We start from the raw sequence: 13,409 nt of genomic DNA on the forward strand, positions 1-13,409 counted from the left end.
TTACAAAGAATACCAATTTTTCCAGCAACCTGTTGGGCTAATTCATATGTATTCTTTTGTAATAAGATAGCTTAATCATAGTTACTATGGGCCAAGTTTTCTGAGTCCATTCAGATATAGTGCTTCCTCTCCCCGCAATTTTTAGCTATTACCTGTATGACCTTAGCAGCAGTTATTAAGCAAACTTCATTTCTTGACCATTTTCCAGAATCACACACACACTTTAATACTATTTCATCTTGACTATGTAGCGAGAGAGGAAAAAAAGGGGTGGAGGTCTATAAAGCCCTATGAAGTTCTTGCTCCTCCACCTCTCCAGAAAGATTCCTGATCAAACTTCCCTGAAATATGCATTGGCACCCCTGTTAATATGTCAAAAACAAGTCAACTATTACCCCACCAGGCAGGCCCAAAGTGTTGCTATGATGAGCGTACCTGTAGCCATTCTGTTGTTTTCCATTCCTCACCCTGAGAAGTCACTTTCATGTCTGAATTCTGGGTACTTTGGCACCTGTAAAGTAGCAGCCACACTGGCAGGGACTGAAGAATAATTGGACAAAGCATCATTTTGAATCGAAAGCAAAAAAGCTTTTCAGGTGTTTGCTGTTTCACCATACATATATATGCTTGTTCCTTTTGGCACTGCAAGGAACAAATTGCAACAGGGGAAATGCTTAATATTATTTAATGGCATAAAAGGACAACAGGGGCAAGCATCTGTTGTGTACCAAGGGTTGTCCAAGTCTACTTTTATCTCCCTCTTTACTTCCATCTGCTCTTCTCTTTTTCTCTGTGCATCTTATTGTCATCTCTCTGTATGCCCCTTTCTGCCTCTGCCATGTAAATAGGACTTTGAAGTAAACGATAGATTTTCAGAATGTGACACTTTGGGGAATAATTTTCACACTCATTTCCTATGGTCTTGGTTTGCTGAATGAGTGCTGCACAGGTCATAATGGAAAGATAATGATAAATGCACTTATCTGGAAAGGTGCTAGAAGACCCTTGGTCATTTTTGCTGCAACAGACTAATGTGTTGACACCTTTCAGAAAAGCAAACCCAAGCATTTTAAGGGAATCTCCAGGTCAGAGCGAGGATTTGCACTAGCAGTGCCGTCTCCTCCTTCCCTACAGGGAGCAGAAGTGAGACAACAGCTGCATTATGGTTGCATTCATAAGGCAGTTTATTCCATTTCCCCAATTTTCTCCTAACGGAGTTTCCATATTATATCAGAGCTTTCGCTTGATGTAAAAGCCACTTCTGGAAATCTAGCAGAATCTAATAGATTCTGACACTCCTTTCCATGTTAATTGGTTCAAGAAATAATCTGCTTGCAATCCTATCAATTCAGAAAACTGCAGCAGTAAAGTATGAAATTTAGGGTGGTATACTGGCATAAAGTTCTTTCTTGCCACTTTCCTGGGGGGAATTATGGGGGAGCACAGATGAGTAGGCTGGTGACATTTATTGCTGTGTCACACCATGTCCACTGGTATGAATGAAATTTAGTGTGACAACTTGGGTAAGTTGGGTAAGCCTTAGCCTTGGCTGGAGGGGAGGTGGCACTGTGGTCTAAACCACTGAGCCTCTTGGGCTTGCCAATCAGAAGGTCGGTGGTTCGAATCCATATGACGGTGCTGAGCTCCTGTTGCTCTTTCCCAGCTTTTGCCAACCTAGCAGTTCAAAAGCATACTAGTGCAAGTAGATAAATAGCTAGCACTTTGGCGGGAAGGTAAACGGCATTTCTGTGCACTCTGGTTTCCATCATGGTTGACCCAGAAGCGGTTTATTCATGCTGGCCACATGAACCGGAAAGCTGCCTGTGGACAAACGGGCCTGAAAAGCGAGATGAGCACTGCAACCCCATAGTGACCTTTGACTGGACTTAACCATCCAGGCGTCCTTTACCGTTGTTGTTTTTTTGGTAGCCTCTGCTTTCCACTCCTTGGTTAAGGGTGTCCTGTTAAAGGGATCTGGGAGGAGTGGCTTCTTTCTGAAACTCAGATGGGGGCTAGGGCCATAGCAGTCCTGCAACAGGGACCCCTCAGGGGGTACCCCTATTTGATGCAGGTCATAGGGCCCCTCAAGTATGTGGTTTACCCTTAGATGTTTCTTGTTATTTCATTTATTATTGTTATTATGGAAGTCACTTTGAGACACTTTGATGTAAAAGGCGACTAAGAACAACAATAGGCTGTTTTCAGATGGGGCCGGACTACAGGTCCATAATGCAACTGGTATTGCAGTGTGAAAGTAGAAAATGGGAGAAAAGTGCTTTCATCTATTCATGCCCCCTCCATAGTACTGCCTGAAGGATATCACTTCAGCCTACTGCAGGGATGAGGAAACAGTGGTCCTCCAGCTGTTACTGGGCTACAACTCTCATCATTCCTGACCATTGGCCATGTTGGATAGCACTGATGGAAGTTGGAGTCCAACAACATCTGGAGGACCACAGGTTTCCCATCCTTGTTGTCAACTGAGTCCTGCTCATATTAGAAAGTAATATCGTGTTCCCCCTAAAATAAGACGTAGTCATAAAATAAGCTGTAGCAGGATTTTAAAGCAATATAAGCCATACCCCGAAAATAAGACATAGCGACAGGCGTGCAAGTAGGAGCCAGCGGGACCCAGCAGCAGCAATGCTGGCCACGGCAGGAGGAGGCAGGCGCCCGGAACCGGCTGCTGCTGCACCTACAAAGTGCAAAGGAGAATGCAGAGCGCCCTGAACCAACGGAACCCAGCAGCAGCGCTGTCCTTGTTCCCCGCTGCTGCCCGGCTGGGCTCCGGTTGTCTCTGCCTGGCCTCCTTCGCGGCCCCCAGGGGTGAGCAGCGGCCTCGCCTCTGCCTGGCCCAAGCAGTGGGAGGTGGGAGGAGGGCCCTTTCCCAAAAAGGAATGCCCTGCAGCATCACGTGACAACGTGCAGCCCGAGCCTCTGTCGAAGGCGGAAGTTCGTGTTGCACCCTGCCTCGGCGGCGATAAGGGGAGGGTCTCTGGGTTGGCTGGGCACAGGAGTTGGCCATGGCAGCCCTGGGAGAGCGCGGGTGGCGCTGTGCACGCTCCTGGCTCTGGCCACGCTCCCCAGGCACGTAGCCGGCGAAAATGTATGCGACACTCACGATCCCTCCCAGTCCATTCCCGTGGCACTCGCGCTCCCTCTCCCTCCACTGAGTCCACCAGCTTCCTTTCCAGTCCCCGGCATATCTCTGCATCTAGGAGGAAGCGGCAGTGGAAGCCCCACTTTCCGGAGGGTTATGTACAAAAAAAAACTTATGTTCAAAAGGCCAGAGCTTGTCAAATCCATACATTTAGGGAATAAGGCGCCTTTGCTTCCCCACCACCACCACCACCACCCAAAGCACCGGGGCTGTCAATCTCACCCCAAGGGACTGATCCAGAGGTCCAAATGTAGATTGCTTAATTAAAAAATAAGACACCCCTGAAATGAGGAAAATAAATATAAGACAGTGTCTTATTTTTGGAGAAACATGGTATAACTAAAGCTGTGGTATCTATGGATTTCAATGGATCTACTCTGAGTAGGGCTAGCATTGGATTCAGTTTGTGCATGCATTAAAGCGCTTGGATGCATTGAATTACGGTAGCTTACCTACTCCCTTATCCAAATGCACCATCAACAAATTCCATGGAGGCATAATTGTCTTTGGAAAGAGAATTGTTTCAGAGTTTGAATGTTCCCCTATCACAGTTCTTGATCATGCCTGTCTTGAAAGTTTCTGGTGGAGTGGCAGTATTTCGTGGAATTTGGTTCCAAAGTAGGACATACCCTCTTGAAAACAAGGTGACGGAGGCTGTGAAAGAAGATGGTGGCTAGAATAAATAGGTTCCCTGCTATAATTGAGTGCAAGGTAAAAGAATAATCAAGTACTATTACTTTTCAAGATTTATGATGTGCCAGAAGCATATTAGGTGCTCTACAGACCCAGGAGTAACACATTCCATGCAGAGAGGGCTTACGGTCAAGGTGATTCATGGCCGTCCATTATCATTTGTTGTGCAAGCATGTCAGAGCTAGGCTGTGGGCTGTCAAAGCAGAGACAAGCTTGCTTATTTGCAGATTTGGGGAGCTGATGGGATTCTGCATTGCTAGGGAGCTCCTGTAGCCCCTAACCCAAGATTCAAGACATTACTCAGAAAGCAGCTGTCCCAAAACCAAACTATGCACTAGCTCATTGCAAAGGGAGCCAACAGAAAGGGAGGAGAACAAGCAGGCAGCGTGCAAGAAAGTAGCAAGCAAGATAGGTAAGGCCTAATCCAGACTGCTGCTCAAGCAGAACGCTGTCAACAATATGAAAGCATTTCTAAGCAAGGACGTTCTGAGACCCAAGTCTTGGCTGATCCTCATAACAAGCTAGACTCCTTTGCCATCACATCCCTGCTGCCCTTCCCTGTTGGGTGAAGGTCTGAAGCAGGGAGCCAGCTCAGCTGTAGACACATGTAAGCTCCCCATGTGATTCAGAACCCTGATCACGAAAGGTTCCATATCAAGTGTGGGAGCCAATAGGACTACAGCACAACAGGCTCTCTGCTTCAGACTTTCTTCCCATATGTGGATGGTCAGGGCACAGGACTAGCAAGTGTGGCCCCTCTTCTCTTCCAGATGTGCTTCTTAATTGCATGAGCAGAATGGCTGAAATGAGAGAGAGTCTTAATGGTCAACTTGCATGTTGTATTTCAGGAAACCCACGGTGGAGAAATAGTGCTTAGAGCAATTTGGACTGGGAAAAGGGCAGGCAGGGAAAGTCTATGGCTACTTTTTAAATAAAGATTATGCTTTGCTTCCATGACTGGAGGCTGTAATGCTTCTGAATACAGTGGTGCCTAGCTAGACGAATTTAATTCGTTCCACAGGTCTTTTCTTATAACGAAAAATTTGTCTAGCGAATCCCATAGGAATGCATTGAAATTTTTTTGAATTTTTTTTTGCCCATAGGAACGCATTAATTGAATTTCAATGCATTCCTATGGGAAACCGCGATTCGCTAGACGAATTTTTCGTAAAACGCATTCGTCTAGCAAGGCAACCTCCGCTAGAAAAAACCTTTTGTTAAGCGGAAATTTCGTTAAGCAGGGCATTCATTAAGCGAGGCACCACTGTACCAGTTGCTGGAAGTCACAGGAGGGGAGAGTGCTCTTGTGCTCAAATCCTGTTTGTGGGTTTCCCACAGGCATCTGGTTGGCCACTGTGAGAACATCATACTGGACTATATGGGCCATTGGCTTGATCCAGCAGGCTCTTCTTATGTCCATAAGCTTGAACATCCCTGCTCCTTTTTTCCTATGCCCTCTGACAGCCCTGTAAATAAAGGGCTTTCCACTGCAAAGCCACCCTATGAGAAACTAATAAACAGAAATAGAAGAAAAAGTTTTTGGAAAAAAACCCTGGAAAAACTGGATGGGTGCTGAAATAAAGACCGAGAAAAAAGAAGGCATCTCTAATGTGTGCAGCATACATTTATTTATTTAAAAATGTCTCCCCGCTTCTGCTTGGAGAAGTCAGCCGAGAGCTAATGTCTTATTCCCAAGGTGTCCCCTGGGATGAATTGGGAGGGTTAAAGCTGCTGGGGAAGTTTTAGAAGATGAAAGGGAAATACAAGAAGGGAGGCGAGGAAATGATCAAGAAAACCAAGATTGAAAATGAAAGGGAAATGTACGCAAGTGATGAAGATGAATAACAAATGCTTTTACAAAGGTAACGCGTAAGGAGCAAGGAGCTGATGAAGAAGATGGCAGGCCCTTTGGGAAAACAGTGATTGGGAAGGAAATTGACGACAGAAGAGTTGAACGGCTGCTGCAAAAGGGAACAGTTACAGCTGACTTCAAGCGGTTCAAGCGGGCAGGCCAAATTGGTGGAATTGAAAAATGAGGAAGAGGGGTCCCAAACTCTAGGGGCTTGGTGGGCACCAGGGCTGTGGGGAACACTTTGTGATTTATTCATTTGTTTCAGAAATGTCTAAAATAATGGAGATGAAACAAGTTTCCATAGAATCAAAATACAACTAAAAAACCAGAGGAAGGCCACCTCTGGATACAGAAGAGAGCAACAGCAGCAGCAGCACGGACAGCTGCTCCTGGTTAGAGCTATTGCCATTTAGCCCCCTTATGGGTGTAAACCAGGGGTCAGCAAACTTTTTCAGCAGGGGGTCGGTCCACTGTCCCTCAGACCTTGTGGGGGGCTGGACTATTATTATTTTTTGGGGGGGGGAATGAACGAATTCCTATGCCCCACAAATAACCCAGAAATGCATTTTAAATAAAAGGACACATTCTACTAATGTAAAAACATGCTGATTCCTGGACTGTCCGCGGGCTGGATTTAGAAGATGATTGGGCCGCATCTGGCCCCTGGGCCTTAGTTTGGGGTCCCCTGGTGTAAACGCTGCTGAGGCACAGACAGAAGCAGCAGCAGAGGTCTGGAGGACCTGCCCTGTCCTGTAAGTAAACTACCTCTGTTTTGTTGAGTCACAGATACTTTTCTCAGAGAGATGGAATAATAATAATAATTTATTACTTATACCCCCTCCCCCCAATCTGGCCGGACCTCCCTAGCCACTCTGGGTGGCTTCCAACAGAATATGAAAAACCTTATCTGCAAGGCCATTGTTGATGGTGGGTCACCATTGAAGGGGTGACACCAAAGTTTTACCCTTTGGGAGAGTCGCTCTGGGACAATACAAGGAAGAGCATCGCCAGGAGCAGCCATTCCCTCAGACTGCAGAGCCATTGAAGCAGAGAAGGGCTGTTCTATTGGCTCTTTTGAGAGGCCAGCTACCCCTGGCTCTTCCACAACTCTCTCTCAGTTGGGGCACCTGAACTGCTTTCATCCCAGCTAGTCATTATAAGAACTGCAACTTTAAGAGCAGGTTCCCGAGTTTCCTTTTTCCCACTCTCTCCCTATCCCATTTTCCTTTTGTGTCATGCCTTTGAGATTGTACCTGATCTCCAGTCTTCTCTGGGAGCTTTTAACGAGTGTGGTAAAAATGCTTTAAATTAAAACAACAACAACACTTATTTATGTGTTTTATACATATCTCCCATCCAGGAACCTTCCAGCCCCAAACCTGCATAACTTCCACAAACTGGCTGCAACTTAGACCCTCCTGAGACCTTGCCCACATCTTACTGAAGTATCAGCAATGCAGTGCCAAAGAAACCACTTTAACAACAAATATTAGGAACACAAGAACTGTGCTTACCTATAGTTCAGTTTAGGTAAGCACATTTCTTGTGTTCCTAATATTTGTTGTTAAAGTGTGCTATAAGAACACACTTTACTTTGCTTACCTATAGTTCAGTTTAGGGGACGCAGGTGGCGCTGTGGGCTAAACCACAGAGCCTAGGGCTTGCCGATCAGAAGGTCGGCGGTTCAAATCCCTGCGACAGGGTGAGCTCCCGTTGCTCGGCCCCAGCTCCTGCCAACCTAGCAATTTGAAAGCACGTCAAAGTGCAAGTAGATAAATAGGTACCGCTACAGCAGGAAGGTAAACGGCGTTTCTGTGTGCTGCTCTGGTTCGCCAGAAGCGGCTTTGTCATGCTGGCCACATGACCTGGAAGCTGTACGTCGGCTACCTCGGCCAATAACGCGAGATGAGTGCCGCAACCCCAGAGTCGGTCACGACTGGACCTAATGGTCAGGGGTCCCTTTACCTTTATAGTTTAGTTTCCTTGAAGACTGTGGAGTCTTTCGGATATAAACAGTTTCATTTACACATATATACAACCTGGAGGGGCTGACAGAATTAATGCCACTTGCTTCCCAATTAGGTTCTCAGGGAGATGACCAAACCATAACTTTGGGTCCAGCACAGAACAAGTCCAACCTTGGGTTTCCTGCTTCCAGCACCAGCCAAAACTCTCACACAGCCCCCCCCCCCCGGTCTATTGTTTTCCATTCTAGGATGATGTTACAAGCAGCCAGCTGAGGTGGGGAAAGTCCCACCCATTTGTCTCTATGGCAATAGAGTTCACTCTTTAAGATGCTGATGACAGGTACTTAGCTGAGCAGCTAAGGCCATTACCTCAACAAAGAAGTTAGTTTACTGGTTTAGCAGGTTTCCCCTGATAGAGTCTAACCTTACAGATACAAGATCACTGGCCTGGAAGGAACTCATGGATATCATCCAGATGGAACTCCCAAACCTATATGAACTTTTAATTCATTTTAATTTCCATAAACATCTCTGGACTTAGAGAAGGGAGACTTCCCTGAACTTCTCTATCTCCTGGCCACCTTTACTCACGTGTAAGGAGTTGCTGCTGCTGCCACTGCTTCACCCAAAAGCTTTTGGCTCCAGGGTGAGGCAGGCAAGTGATGAGGCACCGGGCAGGCTGTGGCACTGAGGCTCACAGCCTGCCCTGTGCCCACCTATGAGTCAAAAGCCCTTTTTTTGAGAAACACTGCAACAATGGTAGGAACTGGTGAATACGTAGAGCACAGAGCACATGTAGGTAACATACCGTTTTAGACCTGTTTGGTCTTCATGGACCTTCTTCATCATTGATGGAACCTTCTTGCAGTATCACTGAATCAACTGTGTGGACTAGCCCTTTGAGCGCCTCTTACGGTGGACATTTTTACATTTAACAGCCCAAGCCACGCATTGAAGCAGGTGCCGATCAGGATAACCTCTTTGTTTGATCAGCTGAGTGCTGGGGGTCTTCAGCAGACTTTGCACTGTGAGAGAGCAGTTGGAAGATATCCCGGAGAAAAAGAAAGAAAGAAAAAGAAAGAAACAGAAGCTGCATAATGGCAAATTGGATGCTGGATTTCAAGCAGCAGCAAAGAACTTATTACTGATGGATGTCTCACACTGTCAGAAAAGCAAACACTGAAGCATTTTAATTGAATCCTACGGAGACCAGAATGCCTTTGTTTCTCAGTTCACTGAAGACATCTTGCTCCAGAAGAGAGATTTCCCTTTCTTCATTCAAGTCATTATTAGGCTGACTTCTCTCTAACTGTTACCAAGTGGCCTAGTTTCCTTGTTCAGATCAGCATCCGCCAGTTGGTGTAGCGATGATGGCTGTTCCATACCAGGCCTGAATGCCTTCTGGCTTTGCTCTCCCTGTTTCACACTGTGTTGGCAATTTCTCCCATCTGTGCCCTCACTGCACGATGAGCCTGTTGTCTACAGAGCACTAAAATGTTACATGTTTTAAGGAAATAAAAAAAGACATAATATCCCCCCCCCCCCCCCCGGGAAGGGCCTTTCCATTTCTGGTACAATTTTTGAACCATAAGCGATTGTGGCCCAGTTCTCACCGAGATGGTAAATCTGTGTCTGGAGGGGATCACTTCAGATCAAAGGTTGATCACACATGGCAGACTACTCCTTTGTTCAAAAAGAAAATCACCTCTCTACATAGAAAACAGTGAAGGAGAAAATTGGCTAGAACCTTTGTCCCTGATACCTAATTTTCTATGTGGATGGGTGACAAGCTTGCTTATCTATCTATCTATCTATCTATCTATCTATCTATCTATCTATCTATCTATCTATATCTATCTATCTGGAGAAGCATTCAGTCATTGCAATCAGCAGTGCTACAGACCAAAAAACCCCTTACAATCTTAATGAGAAGTGTAAGTTTAAAAATAAGTGATTAGATGCTCATTCCTACCACTTTAGCGTTCTTAAGAACATAAGAGCATAAGTCCGCTCCGTTCATCTTCAGTTCAGTTTATTATGTCTTAGCAAACAGCCATTACACACCTTCATGGTGTGGTGACTGCAACCTAGTGACACCATCTCACATCACAATCTGGAAGAGCCCTGGAGCATCCTGGCCGGTGGGGTCACTTAGGTGCTTGCCTTGCCGGCCGGGGCTTTAGATTCAGGCCTGCCTGCAAATTGACCACTGGAAAAGAATATTGTTTGAAAAATCTAAAATATACAGCATTTTATTGGAATGGGAAGCAAAGGATGAGTTTGTGAAGGCGGCAACTATTCACTGGGCGTCAGATTTTGGATACAATATAGAGCTTTCAGCATGGGAAAAACTGTGGAATAACATGCTAAACGTTTTGGCATGTTATACAATCAGGGTAAATATTCAAAAAGTGATGTACAGGTGGTATCTGACACCCAGCAAACTAGCAAAAATATACAAAAGAGGACCCAATTTATGCTGGAAGTATTCAGATAAAGAGGGCATGCTAATCCACATGTGGTGGAAATGCAAACTTTTGATAAAATTCTGGGAAATGATATACAAGGAATTAAAAAAGATGCTTAAGTGTACTTTCCCCCTAAGAAACCACAGGTGTTCCTCTCAGCAATAATAGAACAAGAAATACCAGACAATGTTAAAAACCTTTTTCTATTCACAACAGCAGCCACAACAATATTGTATGCTAAAATGCGGAAAGAGAAGGCCATCCCAATAAAGGACTAATGGTTGCTTAAACTAATAGAATATATAGAACCAGCAGGCATGATGGCCAAGATAAGAAATATACCGTAGTTGGAAAGATAGTAACAAGTGAGTAGGAACAATTTGGAGAGTATTTAAAATGATGTGATATTAAGATAAATCTACAAAATCTACAAAAAAGATTAATCTGTGAGTAGTAGCAAACAAAAGTAAGGATCATTAACAGAAGTAGAAAAGAGTAGATAATAAATGGAGATGTAGAAAACCTAAGAATGTGTAATAGGACATCAAGGAAAGATAGGATGGGAAGTCCATATAAGACTTGATAGGATCTAAATATGAATGCATAAAGTACATTGGAAATGCATAAAGAAATAATAAAAAACAAATTGACCACTGGCGGGTGAGCATAGAGACAGGCACTTATCTGGGGTTGGGCCCAACGGAGCTTGAAGGCTTCCCTTGGGTCCACTCCCAGATAATGAAACCCGCCTGCCCCTGCCCTTTGTTCTTTGGCAGATCTCCCTCCCTCCCTCCCTCCCTCCCTCCCTCCCTCCCTCCCTCCCTCCCCCCCTCTTTTTGTACTCTGTGACTTGACCTTGCAGTAGACATAGTTGGCTGCTGTATTTGGGACCGGGCAGGAATTTCTCCACCATGCCAACTGGTGGTTTTCCCTACCTCATAGCAATTGCCACAACTTTGGCAGTTTAGGCATTGGGTAAGCCTTAGTCTTGGCTGGAGGGGAGGATACAGCTTCTGCCTGCCCCTCTGAATAAATGGTTTATCCTGCTAAAGGGAACCTGGCGGAGTTGCTTCTGTCCAAATGCCCAGGTGGGGATCAGGGCCACAATACTCCCCAAGACATCAATCCTGCAGGGGTGTTCCTAACCGATGTATGTCATAGGAATGCCCCCAGCCACGCTGTGGGGTTGACCCAGGGTATACTACACAGGCAGGCTGGAAGTCGATAGCTGTACCCAATGCCTATGCCAAACCTCTGACATCAGCAATCAATAAAGGTGTGACCTTATTTAATCCCTAAACATTGTGTTATGTCTGGCTATTACTCTGGAGGCAGGGGCGACGGGATGCAGGGCCTTGGCACACAAGAAGAAACCTGATTTCTGTCAGAGGGCTGGTGCCTCCTTCCCCAAGCCTGGGAAGCTTCTGCCCGGCTTAGGGCGGGAGGCACGATATGTTCAGTTTCTGTTAATTGGTTCTCATGGGAAACTTACAGATTCTTGCTTCACACAATTAACTCAAGGCAGTGTCAATTTACTCTGGGCAGAAAGCCAAGGTCTGCCTGAACTGGAAACTACTCTCTGATTGGTTAACGACCAGCACTGAACTCTGTTATCTAGGAATGCTAGCACAGTTGTTTCTTGTTGGGTGTTAGGAGTAGGAGTGCTGTGTATGGTTGGAGAGAGAGAGACAGAGAGGATTTATTTTGCTTTGCTTTGTATGCAGAAACTCTGCTGGTTTTCTTTTCTTTTAATAAATCCTGTAAATAGTTATTCTGTGTCTAGCCGACTAGTCATTTCCACCTCAACTAGCTTCTGTGCTGTGCAGGAAAACTCTGCTACGTTTGGGCTAAAGCCACTAGAGCTATGCCTGACACTTCAAAATTCTAAGACGATATACATACATGCAATATCAGGGTGTCGTGACATCACATGTGCAACGTCCCCCTCCCCTCACATTGCCCTTGCAAGCTGATAACTCTGACCATAACTGCTCCCTAGGAAGAATTTCCCCGCATGCCACTGATGATGGATCAGGTCAATGGCCCATCTAGTCCCACATCTTGTTCTCATAGAGGACAACCTGATGCCTATTGGAAGCATGAAAGCAGGACCCAGGGGTACCAGCACTCTGCCCACTTGTGATTGCCAGCAATTCGGATATTCAGGGATTCAAAGTGAATGCTATCTTAAGATGTTTTCATACGAATGTAAACATATTGCTATCTACTCCCTTGCTTTAGAAATAGGATTATGAACATGGGGGGAAATTGTCCAGATAATAGCATCAACTTTTTTTAAAAAAACCAGTGACCATGCCAATAAAATCCCCACATTTTACCCTGTATTTAATGAGTTAATCATCTGAACTGTAGCAATTAATCAATTAAGGATTTCAGTCGTGGTGTTGTATGACCACATTAATTTTCTTGCGTAGAATGCCTTTAGATCTCCCACCAGAAGTTGTGCTCAAAAAGGCAGTCATTATAATTACTTTTGTATCTCGCCAATATTTACTCTGCAATTCTTAAGGGCATTCTGGTAATTCCCAGAGTCTCCTGGATGAACTGAAGGAAGACAGAAAAAAGAGCTGGGAAGAAAGTACAGCTGATAGCATGATGCCACTTTCTCATTTTAAGTTAATTATTAGAATTAATGAGCACATGAAAATAATTAACATTTTCCAGTTTTGCTGACTGCTCTGTGTGTCATGAGGGATTTGGGTGGCCTCGGCAATGGAAACTGCCAATTATAACTTTATTTATTTTCACAACTTATGGATCAGCCTTTCCCATTTTTGCAAGTGTGCATGCCCTGTGCGGCCTGATCCAGTGCATGTTTACCCAGAAGGATTAATGGGACCAAGTAAATGTGACCTGATAAAAGTCCTCCCCACCCTGATAATACTAGACCCACAGTTTATCCAATGAATCTGAATGCTGGGAGATTCAGAACAGGCAAAACGAATTCCTTCAGTAGCACCTTAAAGACCAACTAAATTTTTATTTTGGTATGAGCTTTCGTGTGCATGCACACTTCGCGAAAACTCATACCAAAATAAAAACTTAGTTGGTCTTTAAGGTGCTACTGAAGGAATTTTTTATTTTGCTTCGACTCAGACCAACACGGCTACCTACCTGTAACTAGGCAAAACGAAGTTATTCTCAACACAGTCATTATGTCATTTGCTACCACCAAATGCAGTGAAAGCCTGCGATTTAGATTAGACAAATTAAAGAAGGATAAGGCTATGAATGGCTACTATCTTTCA

The sequence above is a fragment of the Zootoca vivipara genome, chromosome Z1 (assembly GCF_965207765.1).
Source record: "Zootoca vivipara chromosome Z1, rZooViv2.hap1.1, whole genome shotgun sequence".
NCBI lineage: Eukaryota > Metazoa > Chordata > Lepidosauria > Squamata > Lacertidae > Zootoca > Zootoca vivipara.